Consider the following 24,940-nt stretch of genomic DNA (forward strand, 5'->3'; position numbering starts at 1 on the left):
GCTAAATACTTAGCATAGTATAGGTGAAATAGTCATATAACTTGTTAATGAAATTACGTGAAACAGGAAAATGTTACTGTATTCTAAAAAGCATATTTAAATTGTCCAATCTTGGGATCACAGTATAGCTCTGCAAATTATTACTTTTACCTCCCCACTGCCCTTTTCTGGCCCAAAGGAACCACATTTAAATTGAAATTCAAATGTAGCGAGCTCAGAGTTTTGTCTACTTCCAGTCCTTCTGTCTGTGCTCCAAGAGGAAATACTTGGCTTATGACCATTACTTTACCCTCTTTGGACATCATCAGAACTGTGGGTGCTGCAGCCTGCTTCTCCTGAGATGAATCAGCGATGCTGTCTGCCAGTCCGCTCCAGCCATGGCTGGCTGTTCATTCTAATAGTTGGGCCCATAATGTTCCATGAAGCTGCATAAAGTAGAAGGTCATAAAGCCATTTGATTTGGGCCAAAAATTTGAAACCAAAGAATGGTATGTGATTTTCTTCTTCACATTTTAAGATTGCAAAAGTTTGTAACTAGAAATTTTGAAGGTTAACTTTGCAGAAAGACTGGCAGAATTTTTCACATGGATTCCTAAAATAGATTTTTAGGGAGTATGCTTTCTGGCATTCTTCCAATTTTAATTCTCATTTATATCCTATTATAATTTTAAATTACTTTCTTCTAATGCTAAATAAATTTGAGTTCTGTTTTATTTAAATTTCTGTAGTTTCTATTAACTGCTTACTAGATATGGTGAATGATATCTGTTAAATGTCTTAATTATTCAGATCAGTGTGATAATATTGGACTTTTGACTGGTCAGGGATATAAGATATTAAAACCTCATATTTGTATATATATTTATATATATAATGTATATTTTTAAAAGACTTTTTTTGAATAATCAAATAGTGCCAGTATTTCAATGAAGTTAAGAAATGTGAAAGACATGATAAAAATACCTTTATGTAGATGAACATAGATGATAAAAAGAGTTTGGTGGAGTTAAGAATTCAAGATTAAGAGAGAATAAATCATTATTTGTTTCATTTTGATTTGCCTTTTAGTAAAAATGTTTTTTTTTCCCCATTACCATTTGTAAAATGGAAACAAAACATAACCTATTTAGTGTATTTTGTTTGGTAAGTGTTCAGTAAATCTGTTTAATTAAAACCAAGTATGAAAACAGAAATTGGAAAAGTCTATTTAATATTAAAATAGATAAGAGAGTAGGCTGGTATAAACAATGTAGGCTAATGCAATAGAGATATCTTCAAAGTTTGTCTTCCTGCTTCTTTGATGTAATCCTTGGCAGAGAAAGGGTATCATGTAGACTAGCTGTCGATAAGCCAGATATTAAAGTAACTATATTTGTGATTATTCAGAAAGATGGAAGATGTGATTCATTCTTAACCTTTATTTTGTATCACCAAAATTTCATGAGTAAAATAATGCAGAGTTGCTGTAACCTAATTTAAAAAAAACCCAGATAAACACATTAAGCTCTACTATGTATCAGGCTCTGTGTTTTGTTCATATTGCTCAGAATGAGAGACACTGCCTTTTCCAGTAAAGAACTTTAAATCAAATACTTTAAAAATACGATACAATGTGGTAGATTATGTAACAGTGTTCATGGGAAAGACAGACCATTGTGCCTAAGAGACAGAAGGAAAAGACAGGGCATCTAAGCTGTGCTTGAATGTTGGATGGTGAAAGAGAACATTCCAGGATTAGAGAAAAACACAGGTTAAGTGCATGCAAATTAGAAAATGAATACCATTTTCAGGATCGTCTTTTTATCTCATGCTTTTATCTCTAGCTAGAATATTTTTCAAACATATTTGGCTGCAACTCATGGTAAGAAGAAATAACAATTTATTTCTTGCCATAGTATACATACACCCAAACACACCCATGCGTTCCCCCCTGCCCCCCACCAGAAAGAAAAATGTCAAGACTCAGTACTTACTTTTCCTCCTACATGCAATGCAGTCTGTCTCTCTTATATTTTCATCTATTCTATTCTTTCATTTAAAAATGCTGATTGAATCTCACTAAATTGATTTCATGACCCTCTATAGGTCATGGTCTGTATTTAAAAAACAAATAAGCAAAAACCTGTACTAGAGTTCAGAATTCATAGGGAGGACCCTTTCATACCCAATATGCAGGTTTACAAAGGAACTATTTGGCTTTTTCTCATCAGGGTTTTAAGATTGTGAGAAACAGACCGATGGCTTTAGCATATTTGCAGTTCAGAAGGCAACATGGTATAGTTCAAAGGTTTTGAGAGCGGAGGAGACCTGTCCAAGTCTTTGACAAGTTAGTGAATCTGTCTGAATCTCAGTTTTCCCATCTGTAACATGGAACTATGAGGATCAAATGAAACAACACATCTATTTAGATAGTGGTTCTCAAACTTTTCTGTATGTCTAAATCATATGGGGAGCTTTAACAAATTTCAGTGTCCAGCCTGTATCTCAGACCAATTAAATTGGAATGTTTGGGGCTGGGACCCAGGCATCAGTATTTTTTTTTTTCTTTTTTGAAACTTTATATTTTTTGAATAGCAACTCTTCATATTCCCCTCCCTTCAACTCCTGGCAACTGCCATTCTTCTTTCTGTTTCTCCTTGTTTGACTATTATAGACACCTCATAAAAATGTTATTATGCAGTATCTGTCATTCTGTGACTGGTTTATTCCACTTAACATAATATCCTCAAGATTCACCCATATTGTCATATATGGCAGGATTTCTTTCTTTTTTAAAGCATAATAATATTCCATTGTGTGCATACACCACATTTTATTTATCCCTTCATCTACTGATGGACATTTAGGTTGTTTCCATGTCTTGGAATGAACCTGGGAGTGAAGATGTCTCTTCATAATCATGATTTCAATTATTTTGGATAAATACTCAGAAGTGGGATTGCTGGATCATATGGTAGTTCTATTTTTAATTTTTTGAGGAAACTTCATACTGTTTTTCACAGTGCCTGCACCATTTTACATTCCCACCAACAATGTGAGAGGGTTCCAGTTTCACCTCATCCTCACCAACACTTGTTATCTTTTTTTTTTTTTTGAATAATAGCCAGTCTAATTGTGTGAGGTGATATCTCATTGTGGTTTTGATTTGCATTTCTCTGATAATTAGTGATATTGAGAATCTTTTCATATACCTGTTGACCATTTGCAGGTCTTCTATGGAGAAATGTCTATTCAACTCCTTTGCCCATTTTTTAATTGGTTTATTGTTTTGCTATTGAGTTGAAGGAGTTTCTCATATATTATGACTATTAGCCCCTTATCAGATATATGGTTTGCAAATATTTTCTCCCATTCTGTAGATTGTCCTTTCACTCTTTTGACAGTTTCATTTGCTGTGCAGAAACTTTAGTTTGATGTAGTCCCACTTGTCTACCTTTGCTTTTGTTGCCTGTACTTTTGGTGTCATATCCAAGAAATCATTGCCAAGACCACTATCATGAAGTATTTCCCTTGTTTTCTTCTAGGAGTCTACAGTTTCAGGTCTTACACTTAAGTGTTTAATCCATTTTGATTTTTTGCATATAGTGTTAAGATAGGGTCCAATTTCATCCTGTTGCATGTGGATGTACAGTTTTCCCAACACCATTTGTTGAAGGGACTATCCTTTCCCTATTGTTTATGCTTGGAATCCTTGTCGAAGATAAGTTGACCATATTTACATGGGTTTATTTCTGGACTCTCTTTTGTTCCACTGGTCTATGTGTCTAGCCTTATGCCAGTATCATGCTATTATAATTACTATAAGTTTGTAATATATTTTGAAATTAGGAAGTATGTTACCTTCAGCTTTGTTCTTTCTCAAAATAGTTTTGGCTTTTTGATGTCCTTTGTAGTTCCATATGAATTTTAAGATTCTTTTCTCTATTTCTATAAGAAATGTCATTGGGATTTTGGTAGGGATTGCATTGAATCTGTAAGTCGTTTTGGGAAGTGTGGCTATTTTAACAGTATTGTCTTCTAATTCATGAACGTGGGATGTCTTTCCATTTACTTGGCCCTTTTAGGATTTCTTTTGTCACTGTTCTGTAGTTTTTAGTGTACAAGTTTCACATCCTTAGTTAAGCTTATTCCTAAGTATTGTATAGGCATAAGTATATTTTTAAACCTCCTCTGGTGCAGTGTATGTTGAAATGCCTGATTGTGAAGCCTATAGTGCAATGTGTGGAATATGGTAGACATTTGATACATGTCTGGTTTCCTTGATTAACAACATCAACAATAATGTATAGCTAACCCTTTTGTGGTGCTTACTATGTTTCAGGCACTGTGCTAAATAAACACTTTTCATATCATGTAGAAAACACCATGTTTTGTTTTTGTTCTGTCAAACAATAGAATAGCATATGACTGAGAAAAAAAGGGAGAACACTGCTTACTAGAGAGGAAAATGGCTACTTTTATCATCAGGAGCTGAGTTACCCATGCAGTTATTTCAATGAATTATAGAATTGTCTTTCACTGAACAGCCTCAAGAATATAGATTGAATACCTTAAAAAAATATTTTAGATTCAAGTTTAAACCTTACACAGTGACTTACAGGGCAGGTATAGCAGATCAGTTTGATTCAGATAAATATCTCAAACGTGAGTATTCTAATTTTATTAGAAATGTATTGATATTATATAGTGGATTGTGTCTGGTGTATATTTTCTAGAAAGTACAAAAAAGTGAGTATTAACCTACAAATGCTTTTGCCACTTGACGTCAAAATCTGTTACGCTTAATATCATGATGACTGGAATATTTTTTGTGTGCTTATTAACAACGTCTATATTTTCCATTGTATTAAGTTGATATACTTAGTAGTCTTCTGGTATGCTTTTTCCTATTGTTGTTTGTTTTGATTTTGGTCTTAGGAAGCTTATTTATTTATTATAATTATTTTTCAGTATGATTTTTCTGTAATATAATTGCTTCAAAAAGAATATCTGAATGATTTATTTCAAATATATAATTTATTAGTTGCCTTTGCATTTAAATAACAATTTACTAGTTCTTGTCATAATCTTTAGTTTGCTTCTTAGTTTTCAATAACAGCTTCCATAATGGTGACTGAGAAAGCATTCATTTTTCATGGATGTATGCGTTCCTTATACTTAATAATGTTCAAATAACAAAACAAATATTTTTTTGTGTCCAGGAAATGGATTTGTAAGTTGCTACATCAACTCTGTTTAGATAAAGTGCATTCTTGTCTTACCTTTTTCTTTGTGCATTTTCTTTCAACCTATTCAAGTATTAAAGCATTTGTAGGGTACATATGCTCTTAAATTTAAATGAGTTAATAGATGTAAAGTTCTTAGAATAGTATCTGGTACTTAGTAAGCATTTACTATATGTTAGTTATTGTTTATTGACAGTGACTTACAAAAATGTGTAATGCAAAAGTGTATCATGGTAGAGTCAGATATTTGCAAAAGAAGTTGAAGAACTTTATGCTTTGTGACTGAGAATAAAAGTTGGTATTTCTGCTTGTCAGTGCACCTGAAAATGAAATGCTTGATATACCAACAGGCATGTATTCAAAGCTGAAATTAGGTATTTAAAATTGAAGTGTCAGATTTCAGGAAGGAAAATTAGCTTTTTAAGGTTTTACAGATGATTTAGTTTAAAAAGCTTTGCTATTGAGGTTATCAAGAAAATTAAAGAATTTTAAGCCTAAAGAAGGGCTTAATCCTTTACTTTGTTAGCCTTTGTAGGCACAAAATTAAATTCATTTGATAGCAGTAGAACAGTTTTGAGGTGAGGTATTAGTAGAGAAAGGAAGAACATTTTCTGAATGTTGGATTTGAATGAAGGATTATTTGTTTCCAGAGCATTCCAATATGATAAAACCCAAGCTAGGAATAATCCACTTGGATTGGACTTTAGAATTTGTGAGAAGTATCTAAACCATTGAGTTGAGTCTTATAAAGATTGACATGTGTTGTCGGTATGATTATCTGCCATGTGCTCTCACTCTGCTGTCCTCATTCTCAAATTATTACCTTTGACACTGTGGAACTATTAGAGTCTCTTGTGATTGACAGTTGAAATCTAGAATGTGTCACACAGGACAGCCGTTGTCAGAGGCCGTGTGATATACTTAGAATTAATGACTAAGCATAGTTTGTAGAGGCAAATGAAATCATACACTCCTATGTGACTGAAAAAATGGCTTACTTTTGTTAGGAAGAAAAATTTAACTCTCAACCCATCCTTTCCACCCTCTTCCCTTGGCTTTCCTCCCTTACTCTTTTATTCTATTTTTTTATTTTTGGCTGTGTTGGGTCTTCGTTGCTGCTCAGGCTTTCTCTAGTTGTGGCGAGCAGGGGCTGCTCTTTGTTGCGGTGCGCAGGCTTCTCACCGCGGTGTCTTCTCTTGTTGCGGAGCACGGGCTCTAGGCGCGTGGGCTTCAGTAGTTGCAGCACGCGGGCTCAGTCGTTGTGGCTTGCAGGCTCTAGAGTGCAGGCTCAGTAGTTATGGTGCACGGGCTTAGTTGCTCTGCGGCATGTGGGATCTTCCTGGACCAGGGCTCAAACCTGTGTCCCCTGCATTGACAGGCAGATTCTTAACCACTGTGCCACCAGGGAAGCCCTCCCTTACTCTTATTTCTTCCTTCTTCCTTACTTCCTTTTCCTTATGAAAAGTTAACTTCATCCTTTTGAAGAACTTTTCCATATAAATATGCTATGATATACATTTTCCCCCGTTCTATATTCCCTTTGATTAAAGGTCTTAAGATGTGTTAAAATGATGCTAACGGAAACTAAGCCATGGCATTGTATGACATTAGCATACAACTGTGTTGTTTAAAGTGCTGTGCTATGTCTTTCCTTTAACTTTATTAATTTCTGAAAAGAAGATCGTGCTCATAGAGAGTTTACTGTGGAGGTTAGTCACAGAAGGAGAGATTTGGTGAATCTGAATGTGGATACAGTACAGGGATGAATTTTGTGCCTGGCTGCAGAGAGGTAGCGGGATTAAGGTTTTTTTTTAAAAAAGCAACGAACTTGGTGTTGGACCTGGGCTCTAGCCTTAGCTGGTACCTAGCATGGCCTTAGGCAAGTCAATTAACTTCTTAACTCTCAGCTTACTCATTTGTCAAATGAAAAAGAAAAATCTTATTAAATTGGCCTTATAGTGTTGTGAAGGGCAAAGGGATTGATAGTGTGAATGCTGGAGTAAAGCTGTTCTTTGTGCATAAGTGGTAAGGTACCAGTCTTACCACTTATAACAATGTAACTTCATCTATTCATCTGTAAAATGGGAATGATAATAGTTCCAGACTCATAGCGTTTTTGTAAGTATTACATGAGATAATCTACATAAAGCATTTTACATAGTGCTTGGTACAAAGCAAATATTCATTCATTTATTCACTCATTATTGAGCGCCTGTCATGTCCCAGGTGCTTTTCTAGGTGCTTGGAAAACACCTGTGAGCAGAACCAAACATAGTCGCATTTCTTTGCAAGTTTATAGGCCAGTGACAGAGATGGAATTGATTAAAAATAAATGTATAATTATTACTATAAGTGCTATGAAGGAAAAGTACCCAATGCTCTGAGAGTAATGTCAGGGAAGGTGGGCTCTAACTAGGCAAAGGCCAGGGACCGATGGAGGTGGATTTCAGTCAGAAAGAGTATCATGTATAAAGCCTGTGTAGTGGGAACATGCAGTGGGTGGTTACCGCACAGAGAGTGAAAGGGAAGGTGGCTCAGAGGCTGGAAAGACAGGCAGGCTAATCGGCCCTTGCATCTGTTCAGGGTTCCATCAGCGAAGCAGAACCACTAAGAGTGATATGGAATAAAATATTTATTATAAAGATGAAAAGAGGTCTACAGAGGGCTTATAATTTTGCATCTGGTGCTGGGTCAGCAGGGCTGAAAATCAGAAAGAACTAATATGAACTAGAATCTACTAGAACGGATTGGAACCCATAAGAACAAACTGGAACCTATATCTGACTCTTGCCTTCTTTAGTCTTGACAATGTGGGTGACCTCCAGGAAGAGGTGCTGTTCTTTGCCATGGAACTGCACGTGTGCCTGGTCCAGAAAGGCTTGATGTGCCAGGATTTGGAGAAGCTGAAGAAGATCTGGCAGGATCTGGAGCAGCTGCAGGCTCAGATGCTGCTCTATACCAACAGGGGGAGCCAGCAGATTAGTGTCAACATGCACAGCAGTGCATGGCGCCCCTGTACTGACCTTTGGAGCATAAAGGCTACTTCTTTACTTCTGCCTTCAAAATTACATGCAGATTTCTTCTTGTGGCTAACTCTAACCTGAAACTATGTAAGGAAGGGATATCTAGGAAATATTATTAGCTTAGCTGAATTGACTAGTATCACAGGTCTTTTTTGGAAAGGTCTTTTTGGGCCATGAGTGGGCTTTTGGATTTTATCAGATGAGCACTGAAAAGCTGTCAAAGGGGTTTAAGCCAGCTAGGATGACGGGGGGTGGGGGGGGAAGGGAAGTGCGAGAATAACATGACAAGATTGTGATCAGATTTGTATTTTGGAATCTGTATTGTAGGAAATGGATTGGACTAAGAATATAAGTATGAGTAGTTCTATTAGGAAGCTAGTGTAGTGGTTCAAGTGAAAGAGTGATGGTGGCTAGGACTAGATGTGGAGGTGAAGGGGACAGAAACAAGTAGATGGGTTCCAAAAATAATCGGGGATAAACAAAGCAGGACTTGAGCATGGAATTGCTAGTGGGTAGGGAGAGGAAGATTCCAAGATTATGAGCTTGATTTTGAGTTTGTGGTGACATTGAAAATATCCAGATGGAAATGTTCAGTAAGCAGTATGATATTAACATTAGTCATTGCTGTAGTAGTAGAAGCATCAGTAGTAGTTGTTAACATTATTATAGTTGACTTATTTTCTGGCGGCCTGAAACCATTTCTAATTTATATATGGACACTCAGTGCACTGCTCATTCCCTGGCATAGAATAGGACTAATTTTTTTATATCCCTCCCTCTCTCGACCACTATTTGTTGACAAAATCTCACATTTTCTACTCTTGTAGAGAGTTAACCTCTCTATGTCTATTAATTCTCCTTTTAGCTCTTAGAGTACCCTCATTCTGGGGTCAGTAAACTTTTCTGTATGAGGTCAGATGGTTTCTATTGCAACTATTCAGTCCTACTGTTTTAGGGCAAAAACAGCCTTAGACAATGATATGCAAATGGGGGGGGGTCACTGTGTTACACTAAATATTTATTTATAAAATAGGCAGTAGGCTGGATTTGGCCTGTGGGCTGTAGTTAGATCCTTGTGCCTAGCCCATTAGGCATTTCATTCCTTTTTTATTTTTAATTATTTTTAACTCACTGGCTCAACATATTCAAGTTTTTTCTCTCATATCCCTCTCTTACTACACATCTCCAAAAAGACCCAACTTTCCTTTAGACCTTCTTTCCCCTAAACTACATGCCATCTTTCTTTTCCCATTCCCTTTTGAAGGTCATCTCTTCCTTTTTTTATCTAGTAAACCCTCAGTAATCTGACTTTTCCTGTTGCTGTTCCCCAAACAGTCATAACTTCCACTTTTCTAAATAAGGTGACTACTTCTTGGTCGTTTTTCTTTCTGATTTTTCTTTCTGTAGTACTCATGTGGTTGATCATACCTTACCTTTTTGGAAACCCTGTTCTTTTGACTTCTGTGACCCTGGAGTCTCCTTATTCTCCTCCTATCTCTGATGGTTCTGTATCACTACCTTTTTAAAAATTGAGGTCTCACACACATGCACACACACATACACACACACAAATATATGTAACATATATAGAGTAAACGGCACACATATTAAGGATATGGCTTGATGGATTTTTAAGTATGTTTAAACTTGTGTAAGCATCACCCAGGTAGAGATATAGAACATTTCCAGCATCCCAGGTTTCCCTCATGACTAGTCACAGTGAATGACCTCTGATTCTACCCAGAGGTGGCCTTTATTCTGAATTGTATCATTTTAGGTTTATGTTTTTTTAAAAAATTGAATCATAGTTGATTTACAATATTATATTAGTTTCAGTTGTACAACGTAGTAATTCAATATTTTTATAGATTCTACTCCATTCACAGTTATTACAAACTAATGGCTTTATTTCTCTGTACTATAAAATATATCCCTGTTGCTTATTTATTTTATACATAGTAGTTTGTATCTCTTAATACCATATCTCTATCTTGTGCCTCCCCTGTTTCCTCTCCTCACTGGTAACCAATAGTTTGTTCTCTATATCTGTGAGTTTGTTTCTGTTTTGTTATACACATTTGTTTTATTGTTTTAGATTCCACATGTAAGTGATAACATAGAGTATTTGTCTTTCCCTGTCTGACTTATTGCACTAAGCATAACACCCTCTAGGTACATCCACATTTTTGCAAATGGCATTATTTCATTCTTTTTTATGGCTGAGTAATACCCCTGTCTGTGTGGGCGTGTGTGTATGTGTGTGTACATCTTCTTTATCCATTCATCTGTTGATGGACACTTAGGTTGCTTCCATATCTTAGCTACTGTACATAATGCTGCTATGAACATTGGGGTTCATGTATCCTTTTGAATTAGTGTTTTCATTTTCTTTGGATATATACCCAGGAGTAGAATAGCTAGCACATATGGTATTTCTATTTTTAGTTTTTTGAGGAACCTCCATACTGCTTTCTATAGTGGCTGCACCAATTTACATTCCCGCCAACAGTGTACTAAGGTTCACTTTTCTCTACATCCTCACCATTTGTTATTTATAGACTTTTTGATAATAGCCATTTTGACAGGTATGAGGTGATATCTCATTGTGGTTCTGATTTGCAGTTTCTTTGATGATTAGTGATGTTGAGTTTTTTTTTTTTTTTTTTTTGCGGTACACGGGCCTCACTGTTGTGGCCTCTCCCGTTGTGGAGCACAGGCTCAGGACGCGCAGGCTCAGCGGCCATGGCTCACCGGCCCAGCCGCTCCGCGGCATGTGGGATCTTCCCGGACCGGGGCATGAACCTGTGTCCCCTGCATCGGCAGGCGGACCCTCAACCACTGTGCCACCAGGGAAGCCCCCATGTTGAGCATTTTTAATGTGCCTGTTGGCCATCTGTATATCTTCTTTGGAAAAATGTCTATTCATGTCTTCTGCCCATGTGTTAATCAGGTTGTTTATGTTTTCTTGATACTGATTTGTTTGAACATTTTATATACTTTGGATATTAACCTCTTATCAGTCATATCATTTGCAAATATTTTCTTCCATTCAGTATGTTGTCTTTTCTTTTTGTCGGTGGTTTCTTTTGCTGTGCAAAAGCTTTTAAGTTTTTAGGTCCCATTTGTTTATTTTTGCTTCTATTTCTTTTGCCTTAGGAGACAGATAAAAAACAATATTGCTACTATGTAAGTCAAAGAGCGTTCTGCCTATGTTCTCTTCTAGGGGTTTTATGGTTTCAGGTCTTATATTTAGGTCTTTAATCCATTTTGAGTTTATTTTTGTACATTGTATGAAAATATGTTATAATTTCATTCTTTTATATGTAGCTGTCCAGTTTTCCATTACCACTTATCGGAGAGATTTTCTTTTTCCATTGTATATTCTTGCCTCCTTTGTTGTGGAATAATTGATCATAAGTGCATGAGTTTATTTCTGGGCTGTCTATTCTGTTTCATTGATCTACGTGTCTGTTTTTGTGCCAGTAGTACCATGCTGTTTTGATTATTGTATAGATTTAGTTTTTCCTGTTCTTGAACCTCATATAAATGAAATCATACAGAATATATGGGCATACTATTTCATATCCAGCTTCTTTCACTCATCATTATGCTGTGATAGTAATCCATGTTGTTGTGACTAGATGTAGTTCATTCTTTTTTAATATGTAGTTTTCCATTGTATTGATATGTCACACTTTATTTCTTCATTTTACTCTTAGTTGTTATTTGTGTTGTTTCTGGTTTCATCCTATTATTACTAAAGCTGCTATGAATATTCTCATACAAGTCTCTTGGTAGACATATGGGATGTGTTACTTACTGGGATTGTTGAAGTTTTAAGATAGAAAATGCTACTAAGTTTGAAATGTCAGAGGGAAAAGCTTTGGTTATAGAATCTGGAGTTTAAAGGAGAGTTAGGAACTAGAGGTTTAAATGGTGTAAATCCTTCCCATCTCTTCCTTTTCTTCCTCTTACCTTATATTTTTAGGATTGGTTTTTACAGGGCAGGGGGACTGGAGTGGGAAGTTTATTATTAGAGATAACAGAGGCATTAAAACCTTAACAGCAAAGAGAACCAAGGACTACATGCCAAGAACTGGAAGATAAGTCTGAATAGGCAGTAAAACTGTAGGGTCCAGAAGAAACATTCCAGGATGGGGTACAGAACCAGGAGTGTAGCAAACTCCAGTGCATGCAGTGGAGTTGACAGAATGAAAGATTCCAGCAGTGGGCCACTGAGGTGTATCCTGTGGATGTGAACCACATATGTAGAACCTCTACATCAACTTCATCAAAATCACACATACACACACACACAAAACCCAATCTAATTAATATAGAATACCTACTATGCAAATACAGCAAGTAAACAATATAAGCAACTGTAGTGTACTTGATGTGCAATATCAAATCTCCTAGCATACCCATCTAAACCAGATTGTTATTCCTAAGTCCTCCATGTAGAAACTGGATCCTAGACCTTGCTAAGAACTGGTGCTGATATTTTAACTTGTTTTTATATGATAGCTGGGCCACGATAGATGGTCTGTTGGTTGAATTTAAACGATAGTGTAGAATGGATCCATCATCAGGTAAGTGATAATTAAGTCTTGGACACAAATAATGTAATTTAGGGATAGCTGTTGATTAAAAGTCCTCAGTGTCCTGACCATATCTTTGGTACTTTACCACTTCATTATGCTCTCCCTACTTCCACCTGCTTGCCAACATCTGCATTACTTTCCCTTAGGGCTTTTGACAACCTTTCTGGAAGCCATGGAACTACAGGACCCTTGCCTTTCCAGACCTCATCTCCCCACACCCACTCTCACCCCTCAGGAGGGCTAAAAGTGCTAGGGAATTAATACTCATCTGCCCCCTACAGCAGCCGTCAACCAGTGGTTGATCCGTGGCTAGGTTAACTCTGAAGCGTGGCGTTTTACACTGATTCTCAGAGTTTCCTCAGGGATTAAGCTTCAGCCACCTATAGTGTAGCTGGCTTTGACTGGCTTGATTGACTTCCTTCCCTTACCTGTCTCACTTCCCAGTTCCCCTAACAGGATTTCCTGTACTTCCTGAAATAAACTACTTGTATCTGAATCCTATTATTAGGGTTTGTTTATGGGGATCTCAAACTAAGGGAGATCTCTTTCATAATATTCCCAGCTGAAAGGTAGACAAGTGAAGAACTACATCTTATTTATTTTTATTTTTTTGCGGTACGCGAGCCTCTCACTGTTGTGGCCTCTCCCGTTGCGGAGCACAGGCTCCGGACGCACAGGCTCAGCGGCCATGTCTCACGGGCCCAGCCTCTCCGCAGCATGTGGGATCTTCCCGGACCGGGGCACGAACCTGTATCCCCTGCATTGGCAGGCGGACTCTCAACCACTGCGCCACCAGGGAAGCCCTAAAGGGAAACATTTTTAAGTGAGTTCAGTATTACTATGTGTTCTTAATTTTCTCTGAGTTGCAATGTGAATAAAACCTCAAACAAGTATAACTTGTACTGTACCTAACTTGCTAGATACTTTTACTTGATGATCTAAGTCTTGGCTTGAATTCCTGGAATCTGGGATCACTTAGTTTACATTTTGATTTACTCTAGAAATGTTAACCTCTGAGGTAGTTTAGAAAACACTTCAAGTACCAAAATAAACACAATGTTGTAATTCACAATCATAATCCTTGTGTACTACTTAGGAATCAGTCTTTTTTTAGAAGTAGCCAATTTATAGATTTATTTTAAGTGGTTTTTATTAATACTGTATACTAAAGTTCATCCTGGCATATAATTCATAATTGATGATTTTCGTATCTTTGCTTTAAAGTATTTTGAAATTTCAGAAAACTAAAAATAGAACTACCATATGACCCAGCAATCCCACTACTGGCCATATACCCTGAGAAAACCATAATTCCAAAAGAGTCGTGTACCACAATGTTCATTGTGGCTCTATTTACAATAGCCAGGACATGGAAGCAACCTAAGTGTCCATTGACAGATGAATGGATAAAGAGGATGTGGCACATATATACAATGGAATATTACTCAGCCATAAAAAGAAACAAAATTGAGTTATTTGTAGTGAGGCGGATGGACCTAGAGCCTGTCATATAGAGTGAAGTAAATCAGAAAAAGAAAAACAAATACCGTATGTTAACACATATATATGGAACCAAAAAAAGGTTCTGATGAACCTAGGGGCAAGACAGGAATAAAGATGCAGACGTAGAGAATGGAGTTGAAGCCATGGGGTGGGGGAAGGATAATCTGGGACGAAGTGAGAGAGTAGCACTGACATATACACACTACCAAATGTAAAATAGATAGCTAGTGGGAAGCAGCCACATAGCACAGGGAGATCAGCTCAGCTTTGTGACCACCTAGAGGGGTGGGATAGGGAGGGTGGGAGGGAGACGCAAGAGGGAGGAGATATGGGGATATATGTATATGTATAGCTGATTCACTTTGTTATAAAGCAGAAACTAACACACCATTGTAAAGCAATTATACTCCAATAAAGACGTTAAAAACAAACAAGCAAACAAAAACAAATGGAATGTGGCATGTAAAGCAGGTAAGTGGTGAATATAAGATCTCAGTGTGAACCGACCAATCAGAAGCACTGAAATGAAACTGTGATTAAAAAATCTTCCAACAAACAAAAGCCCAGGACCAGATGGCTTCACAGGTAAATTCTATCAAAAATTTAGAGAAGAGCTAACACCTATCCTTCTCAAACTCTTCCAAAATATAGCAGAGGGAGGAACACTCCCAAGCTCATTCTACAAGGCCACCATCACCCTGATACCAAAACCAGACAAAGATGTCACAAAGAAAGAAAACTACAGGCCAATATCACTGATGAACATAGATTCAAAAATCCTCAACAAAATACTAGCAAGCAGAATCTAACAGCACATTAAAAGAATCATATACCATGATCAAGTGGGGTTTATCCCAGGAATGCAAGGATTCTTCAGTATATGCAAATCAATCAATGTGATACACCATATTAACGAATTGAAGGATAAAAACCGTATGCTCATCTCAATAGATGCAGAAAAAGCATTTGACAAAATTCAAAACTCATTTATGATAAAAACTCTCCAGAAAGTGGGCATAGAGGGAACCTACCTCAACATAATAAAGGCCATATATGGCAAACCCACAGCCAACATCGTTCTCAATGGTGAAAAACTGAAACCATTTCTCTAACATAGGAAAAGGACAAGGCTGCACACTCTTACCACTATTATTCAACATAGTTTTGGAAGTTTTAGCCACGGCAATCAGAGAAGAAAAAGAAATAAAAGGAATCCAAATCAGAAAAGAAGTAAAACTGCCACTGTTTGCAGATGACTTGGTACTATACATAGAGGATCCTAAAGATGCTACCAGAAAACTACTAGAGCTAATCAGTGAATTTGGTGGAGTAGCAGGATACAAAGTTAATGTACAGAAATCTCTTGCATTCCTATACACTAATGGTGAAAAATCTGAAAGAGAAATTAAGGAAGCACTCCCATTTACTATTGCAGCAGAAAGAATAAAATACCTAGGAATAAACCTCTCTAGGGAGACAAAAGACCTGTATGCAGAAAACTGTAGGACACTGATGAAAGAAATTAAAGATGATACTAAGAGATGGAGAGATATACCATGTTCTTGGATTGGAAGAATCAATATTGTGAAAATGACTATACTACCCAAAGCAATGTACAGATTCAATGCAATCCCTATCAAATTACCAATGGCATTTTTTATAGAACTAGAACAAAAAATCTTAAATTTTGTATGGAGACACAGAAGACCCCCAATAGCCAAAGCAGTCTTGAGGGAAAGAAATGGAGCAGGAGGAATCAGACTCCCTGACTTCAGACTATACTATAAAGCTACAGTAATCAAGACAATATGGTACTGGCACAAAAAGAGAAACACAGATCAATGGAACAAGATAGAAAGCCCAGAGATAAACCCACACACCTATGGTCAACTAATCTATGACAAAGGAGGCAAGGATATACAATGGAGAAAATAAAGTCTCTTCAATAGGTGGTGCTGGGAAAACTAGACAGCTACATGTAAAAGAATGAAATTAGACAGCTTCCTAACACAATGCACGAAAATACCCTCAAAATGGATTAGAGACCTTAGTGTAAGACCAGACACTGTAAAACTCTTAGAAGAAAACATAGGAAGAACACTCTTTTTTTTTTTTTTTGTGGTATGCGGGCCTCTCACTGTTGTGGCCTCTCCCGTTGCAGAGCACAGGCTCCGGACATGCAGGCTCAGCGGCCATGTCTCACGGGCCTTGCCGCTCCACGGTATGTGGGGTCTTCCTGGACCGGGGCATGAACCCGTGTCCGCTGCGTCGACAGGTGGACTCTCAACCACTGCACCACCAGGGAAGCCCAGGAAGAACACTCTTTGACATAAATCACCGCAATATCTTTTTTGATCCACCTCCTAGAGTAATGAAAATAAAAACAAAAATAAACAGATGGGACCTAATGAAACTTCAAAGCTTTTGCAAATCAAAGGAAACTACAAACAAGACGAAAAGACAACCCTCAGAATGGGAGACAGTATTTGCAAATGAATCAATGAACAAAGGATTAATCTGCAAAATATATAAACAGCTCATGCAGCTCAATATTAAAGAAAAAACAACCCAATCCAAAAACGGGCAGAAGACCTAAATAGACATTTCTCCAAAGAAGACATACTGATGGCAATAAAGCACGTGAAAATCTGTTCAACATCACTAATTATTAGAGAAATGCAAATCAAAACTACAATGAAGTATCACCTCAGACCAGTTAGAATGGGCATCATCAGAAAATCTACAAACAACAAATGCTCAAGAGGGTGTGGAGAAAAGGGAACCCTCTTGCCCCATTGGTGGGAATGTAAATTGATACAGCCACTATGGAGGTTCCTGAAAAAACTAAAAATAGAATTACCATGTGACCCAGCAATCCCACTACTGGTGGGCATATACCCAGAGAAAACCATAATTCAAAAAGACACATGCACTCCAATGTTCATTGCAGCACTATTTACAATAGCCAGGTTATGAAAGCAACCTAAATGCCCATAGACAGATGAGTGGATAAAGAAGATGTGGTACATATATACAGTGGAATATTACTCAGCCATAAAAAGGAACGAAATTGGGTCATTTGTAGAGATGTGGATGAATTTAGAGACTGTCATACAGAGTGAAGTAAGTCAGAAAGATAAAAACAAATATCATATGTTAACGCATATATGTGGAACCTAGAAAAATGGCACAGAGGAACCGGTTTGCAGGGCAGAAATTGATGTAGAGAACAAATGTATGGACACCAAGCGGGGAAAGCAGTGGCGGGTGGGGGTGGTGGTGTGATGAATTGGGAGATTGGGATTGACATGTATACACTGATGTGTATAAAATTGATGACTAATAAGAACCTGCTGTATAAAAAAATAATAATAAATAAAATGCATATTTAAATAAAGGGTAGACAGAGAGACTTCCTATAAAGAACTTCTACATTTATTATTAATATCTTCACCACAACTTACCACCTCCTTGGGTGAAGGAAAATTCCATTTGACAGTTATATAGATTGAGATTATAAAGTTAGCATTTCCATTTTTCTTTGACAGCATAGATGGAAACTCTGTTGTGGGAATAAACATTAGGGACTCATAAGTTGAGAAAGTTATCTCAATTCCTTAACCTTAGTGTTACAAGAGGGCAAAAGAAAAGATACTTTTCCAGGCCAATATCTTAGCTGACTTTTATTAGTGTTTGTAATAAAACCTCTTCTCCTTGGAACTCAATTGTAATATGTCTCATCTAACTAGAACCCAACTGAGAGTCAAGAAGCAGATATAATTGACTTCTCACTAGCCAGAGGGGAGTAATGTCTTCATTGAAAACATGAATTTAGATATAATCTGTGTGTCTTTGGATTCCATGCTTAAGTTCTTATTCTTTTTAGGGGTGGGTAAGGAGTAGAGGTGATGAGTAAAGAGGGCAGAGAAAATGGCAGGCCACTCTTCATTTTGGGATTAGGTGTGATGGAGGGTGGGTACTTATGACTCCAGTATTTTTCTGGTCCAGTAATGGTATAGACAGGATCACAGCCACAGGCAACTGTGATGTTAGCCTTCCCTGATTATTTGCCACCAAGTTTGCTATTCTTTTTCATAATACCTATGGGCATGGTGCTTTTCCACACTTTGCTCCAAATCAAGTCAGGTCTATTTAGTAGCAAAGCTGCTGCATTTAATGCCCTGCCCAGCCCTGGTACTGATGGAGCTAGAGGGTACTGGTGTATGAGGACGGCTCCAGGCTAAAATGCCACTCCCACTGTTCTTCCTCCAAGTTCAGTACTTTTTCTTGAGTGAAAGCCTTTCAATGTCTTATATTCCAGAGGCCTGGAATGGTTGTTTGTGACAGTTTTGTGCAGTGATAAACATTGTTTTGAGGAGAAGAATTGCTGAACTTTTCACTTCACTATTTTAGAAGTTCTTCATTTGGAGTCCAGTTTTAACTGGAATGTTAAAATTTATATTTTGAGTGAGGCCTGAGTAGAAAGCCTATCCAGATCATGAGTGACCTAGATTATAATTTGTTTTTCTTTGCTTGGGACAAAGATTTTAGAATTTTAGAACTAGAAGGGGTCTTAGTTCTTCTCTTTTTTTCAGGTTAATAATTGGAAATGTTAGTACGTTGTGCAGTTACCACACAGATTGTTGGTGTCAGAATTGGATTTGGAAATGGATCACACATGTGTCAGTCACTGTTTCCCCTCCCTCTGTGCAGCTGTAGGTACTGATACCCTTTCTCTGCAGGCTCAACCCTTTGCCCTGAGCTAATCCTGCCCAGGTCAAGAGTATATGAGTTTCGCAGCCTTGCTGTGGTAGGTCTGACATGAGTTGTGCTGCCTTGAGCGAAAAGCTTGGGGAAGGGGCCTAGCAATCTTATTCAAGCCCTCCAGGAGATTTTGATGCATATTCAAGTTTGAGAACTGTTGGCATAGAGTGAAGGTTCAAAAGATGGTTGGAGTTGTCATTAGTTCTATACACTCTATATTCTGATAGCCAATATGCTGCTATTTTTCACTGCAGTTAAGATCACATTCATTGTAAGACACACTGTTGTTTTATCAGTTTGGGAAAAAAAAACCCTCTGCAATTTCAACTATGAAGCGACACTTTCTTAGTACTACAATTTTATTTTATACACACTGGAAGAGCATTTATTTTAAATGCTCTTAAAGATAATTTTAAAAAGTCACATCACTTTCATGCAAACAAGAAAAGGAAAAATATAAGTCAGATAAATTGATCAAGGCATTCCTTAAACTTCTTCACATTCAAAGGCAGACACTTTTGAATCTTTTATTCTTTAGAGTCCTCATTGTCCATGTTTTTCTGTACAACATCATCCTCTCTGTCGTCAAGAGTTGGTGATGCAACATTTCTTAAAAGAGTGTTCCATTATCATATCTGCGTTTTTCTCTCAGTCTCTGACACTGGTTCTGCGAATTTTGATGTAAATGCACAGGCAGTGATCACTATGTCAGGACTGCCACCCAGCTATCAGTGATTGTAAGATGCATCACAATTTTATATGTTTTTGAATGTTAAGAAACAAAACAGGGGCTTCCCTGGTGGCGCAGTGGTTGAGAGTCCGCCTGCCGAAGCAGGGGACACGGGTTCGTGCTCCGGTCCGGGAGGATCCCACATACCGCGGAGTGGCTGAGCCCGTGAGCCATGGCTGCTGGGCCTGCGCGTCTGGAGCCTGTGCTCCACAACGGGAGAGGCCACAACAGTGAGAGACCCGCTTACCACAAAAAAACCCAAAAAACAAAAAACAAACAAAAAACCCAAAACAGTATGGTTTAGAATCAAAGAAATATGGTGGTAATTATGAAATAGTCTATATAATCTACTCTTTTTCTCTCTTCTATTAAGATAAATCCTGTAGATTGTTCTTTATACAACTGTCCTCATCCATCCTTTTTATAATAATCTAACATCCTTAGTTTAGGCCTTGGTTATATTTAGGTTGGTATATCTTTTTCTCCAGAAGCTTTTTGCCTTAAAGAGTATGTTAAATCATGGTTTTAGTCTCATGAAATGTAGCTGACCCTGTGGAATAATGAATGTATTACTCAGGGTTCTCTCAAGAAAGAGAACCAATAGTATATATAGAGTGGAAAGGACGAGGGGGAGAGGGAGTGGGAGAGGGAGGAGGAGAGAATGAATATGAATTGGTTTATGTGACTGTGGCCACTGGGAAATCCAAAATCTGCAGGATTGGCAATCTGGAGACCCAGGGAAGAGCTGATGTTGCAACTCAAATCCAAGACAGTCTGAGGCTGAGTTCCCTCTTTCTTTGGGGTTTCAATGTGTTTTCTCTTAAGGCCTTCAACTAATTGAATGAGGCCCACCCGCATTTTGAACATGCGGAGTGCTGTGGAGAATGCAGAATATATATACTGTACAGAAGCTTATATTCTAGTTAAAGAAGACATTAAAGTGAATATTTAAATAACTAAATAATAGCAGAAAATAATATAGGTAGAGACAATATTTAAAATTGCACACCAAATGTATATTGCTGTTTTAATATTCATCTTTTTCATGTTCTTAAAGAAAGCAAATCTTTTTTCTTTAATAGATTGATTGGGAAGATATAAATGAAGCTTTAAAAAAATAATCTGTTAGTATAAGTTCTAGCAATGTGGCATGATCACCAAAGTCAGCCCAAGACAGAAATAGATGACAGTTTAAAATTGTTTTAAAGAAAGCACATTTTTATAGTCAGACTTGTATAATATATGGATAGCTTTTTAAAATTTCTCCTTCTTATTGAAGTATAGTTAATTTATAATATTATGTTAGTTTCAGGTGTACAGCATAGTGATTCAGTATTTTTGCAGATTATACTCCATTATAGGTTATTACAAGGTAATAGGTATAATTCCCTGTGCTATACAGTATATCCTTGTTGTTTATCTATTTTATATATAGCAATTTGTGTCTCTCAATCCCATACCCCTAATTTGTCACTCTCTCCTTTGGTAACAAATTAGTTTTCTATATCTGTGAATCTGTTTCTGTTTTGCATATACATTTGTGTTATTTTTTAGATTTCACATGTGGTATCATAGAGTATTTGTCTTTCTTTGTCTGACTCATTTCACTAAGCATAATATTTAGTGCATCCACATTGCTGCAAATGGCCGTATTTCATTCTTTTTTATGGCTGAGTAATATTCCATTTTATTATACTCCATATCATGCATATATTACATATATATATGTATATATACCACATCTTCTAATCCAGTCATCTGTTGATGGGCACTTGGGTTGCTTCCATGTCTTGGCTATTGTAGATAGTGCTGCTATGAGCATTGGGGTGCATGTATCTTTTTGAATTAAGAGTTTTCATCTTTTCTGGATATATGCCCAGGAGTGGGTTGGGTGGATCATATGGTAGCTTTAGTTTTAGTGTTTTGAGGAACCTGCATACTGTTCTCCATAATGTTTGTACCAACTTACATTCCCACCAACAGTGTATGAGGGTTCCTTTTTCTCCACACCCTCTCCAGCATTTATTATTTGTAGACTTTTTGATGATAGCCATTCTGACAGGTGTGAGGTGATATCTCATTGTTTTGATTTGCATTTCTCTAACAATTAGTGATATTCAGCAACTTTTCATGTGCCTGTTAACCATCTGCATGTCTTCTTTGGAAAAGTGTCTATTTAGGTCTTCTGCTCATTTTTTGATTGGGTTGTTTGTTTTTTGATATTGAGTTATAAGAGCTGTTTGTATAATTTGGATATTAACCCCTTGTCAGTCACATCATTTGCAAATATTTTCTCTCATTCCGTAGGTTGTCTTTTTATTTTGTTGATAGTCTCCTTTGCTATGCAAAAGCTTTTTAAGTTTAATTAGATCCCATTTGTTTATTTATGCTTTTATTTATTTTGCCTTACAATACTGATCCAAGGAAATGTTGCTACAATTTATGTCAAAGAGTGTTCCACCTACATTCTCTTCTAGGAGTTTTATGGTTTCAAACCGCTCTTACATTTAAGTCTTTAAACCATGTTGAGTTTATTTCTGTATATGGTGTGAGAGAATGTTCTAATCTCATTGCTTTACATGTGGCTGTCCAGTTTTCTCAGCACCACTTGTTGAAGAGACTGTCTTTTCTTCATTGTATACTCTTGCCTCCTTTGTCGTAGATCAATTGCATAGGTTTATTTCTGGGTTCTCTATTCTGCTTCATTGATCTCTGTGTCTGTTTTTGTGCCAGTACCATGCTGTTTTGATTACTGTAGCTGTGTAGTATTGTCTGAAGTCTAGGAGGTTTATACTTCCAGCTTTGTTCTTTTTTCTCAAGACTGCTTTGGCAATTCAGGGTCTTTTGTGGTGCTATATGAATTTTAGGATTATTTGTTCTAGTTCTTTGAAAAATGTTATGGGTATTTTGATAGGTGTCATGTTAAATCTCTAGATTTCTTTTGGTAGTACAGCCATTTTAACAATATTAATTCTTCCAATCCAAGAGCATGGGATATCTTTCTGTTTCTTTGTATCATCTTTAAATTCCTTCATCAATGTTTTATAGTTTTTAGAGTATAGGTCTTTCACCTCCTTGGTTAAGTTTATTCCTAGTTTTTTTTTTTTTCAAAAAACTTTCTCATATTTCATTATTAGTGTAGAGAAATGCAACAGATTTCTGTATATTAATCTTGTATCCTTCAACATAGCTGAGTTCATTTATTAGTTCTAATACTTTTTTGGGTAGAGACTTTGAGGTTCTCTATAGAGTGTCATGTCATCTGCAAATAGTGATAATTTTACCTCTTCCCTTCAAATTTGGATATCTTTTACTTCTTTCTCTTGTCTGATTGCTGTTGCTAGGACTTCTAATACTATATGACTAGAAGTGGTGAGAGTGGGCATTCCTGTCTTGTTCTTGAATATAGTGAAGGCTTTTAGCTTTTCTTATTCCTTTTTTTTTTTATTGTTTCACTTTATTGCACTTCACAGATACTGTATTTTTTTTTTTTTTTTTTTTACAAATTGAAGGTTTGTGACAACCTGCATGGAGCTAGACTATTGGCGCCATTTTTCCAACAGCATTTGCTTACTTACTGTGTCACATTTTTTAAATTTAAATTTAATTTATTTTTTATACAGTAGGTTCTTATTAGTCATCAATTTTATACACATCAGTGTATACAAGTCAATCTCAATCGCCCAATTCATCACTCCACCACCTCCACCCCCTGCCGCTTTCCCCCCTTGGTATCTATACGTTTGTTCTCTACATCTGTGTCTCAATTTCTGCCCTGCAAACCGGATCATCTGTACCACTTTTCTGGGTTCCACATATATACGTTAATATATGATATTTGTTTTCCTCTTTCTGACTTACTTCACTCTGTATGACAGTCTCTAGACCCACTCATGGCTCAACAGATGACCCAATTTCGTTCCTTTTTATGGCTGAGTAATATTGCATTGTATATATGTACTACATCTTCTTTATCCATTCATCTGTCGATGGGCATTTAGGTTGCTTCCATGACTATTGTAAATAGTGCTGCAGTGGACACTGGGGTGCATGTGTCTTTTTGAATTATGCTTTTCTCTGGGTATGTGCCCAGTCGTGGGATTGTTGGATCATCTGGTAATTCTATTTTTACTTTTTTCAGGAACCTCCATACTGGTTTCCATAGTGGCTGTATCAATTTACATTCCCACCAACAGTGCAAGGGGGGTTCCCTTTTCTCCACATCCACTCCAGCATTTGTTGTTTGTAGATTTTCTGATGATGCCCATTCTAACTGGTTTGAGGTGATGCCTCATTGTAGTTTTGATTTGCATTTCTCTAATAATTAGTGATGCTGAGCAGCTTTTCATGTGCTTCTTGGCCATCTGTATGTTTTCTTTGCAGAAATGTCTATTTAGGTCTTCTGCTCCTTTTTGGATTGGGTTGTTTGTTTCTTTAATATTGAGCTGCATGAGCTGTTTATACATTTTGCAGATTAATCCTTTGTCCATTGATTCATTTGCAAATATTGTCTCCCATTCTGAGGGTTGTCTTTTCGTCTTGTTTATGGTTACCTTTGCTGTGAAAAAGCTTTTAAGTTTCATTAGATCCCATCTGTTTATTTTTGTTTTTATTTCCATTACTGTAGGAGGTGGATCAAAAAAGATCTTGCTGTGATTTATGTCAAAGAGTGTTCTTCTTATGTTTTCCTCTAAGAGTTTTATACTGTCTGGTCTTACATTTAGGTCTCTAATCCATTTTGAGGGTATTTTTGTGCATTCTGTTAGGAAGCTTTCTAATTTCATTCTTTTTTTTTTTTTTTTTTTTTGTTGTTGTTGTTGTACGCGGGCCTCTCACTGTTGTGGCCTCTCCTGTTGCAGAGCACAGGCTCCGGATGCACAAGCTCAGCGGCCATGGCTCACGGGCCCAGCCGTTCTGCGGCATGTGGGATCTTCCCAGACCAGGACATGAACCCGTGTGCCCTGCATTGGCAGGCGGACTCTCAACCACTGTGCCACCAGGGAAGCCCTAATTTCCTTCTTTTACATGTAGCTGTCCAGTTTTCCCAGCACCACTTATTGAAGAGACTGTCTTTTCTCCATTGTATATCCT

The sequence above is a fragment of the Globicephala melas genome, chromosome 1 (assembly GCF_963455315.2).
Source record: "Globicephala melas chromosome 1, mGloMel1.2, whole genome shotgun sequence".
Classification (NCBI taxonomy): domain Eukaryota; kingdom Metazoa; phylum Chordata; class Mammalia; order Artiodactyla; family Delphinidae; genus Globicephala; species Globicephala melas.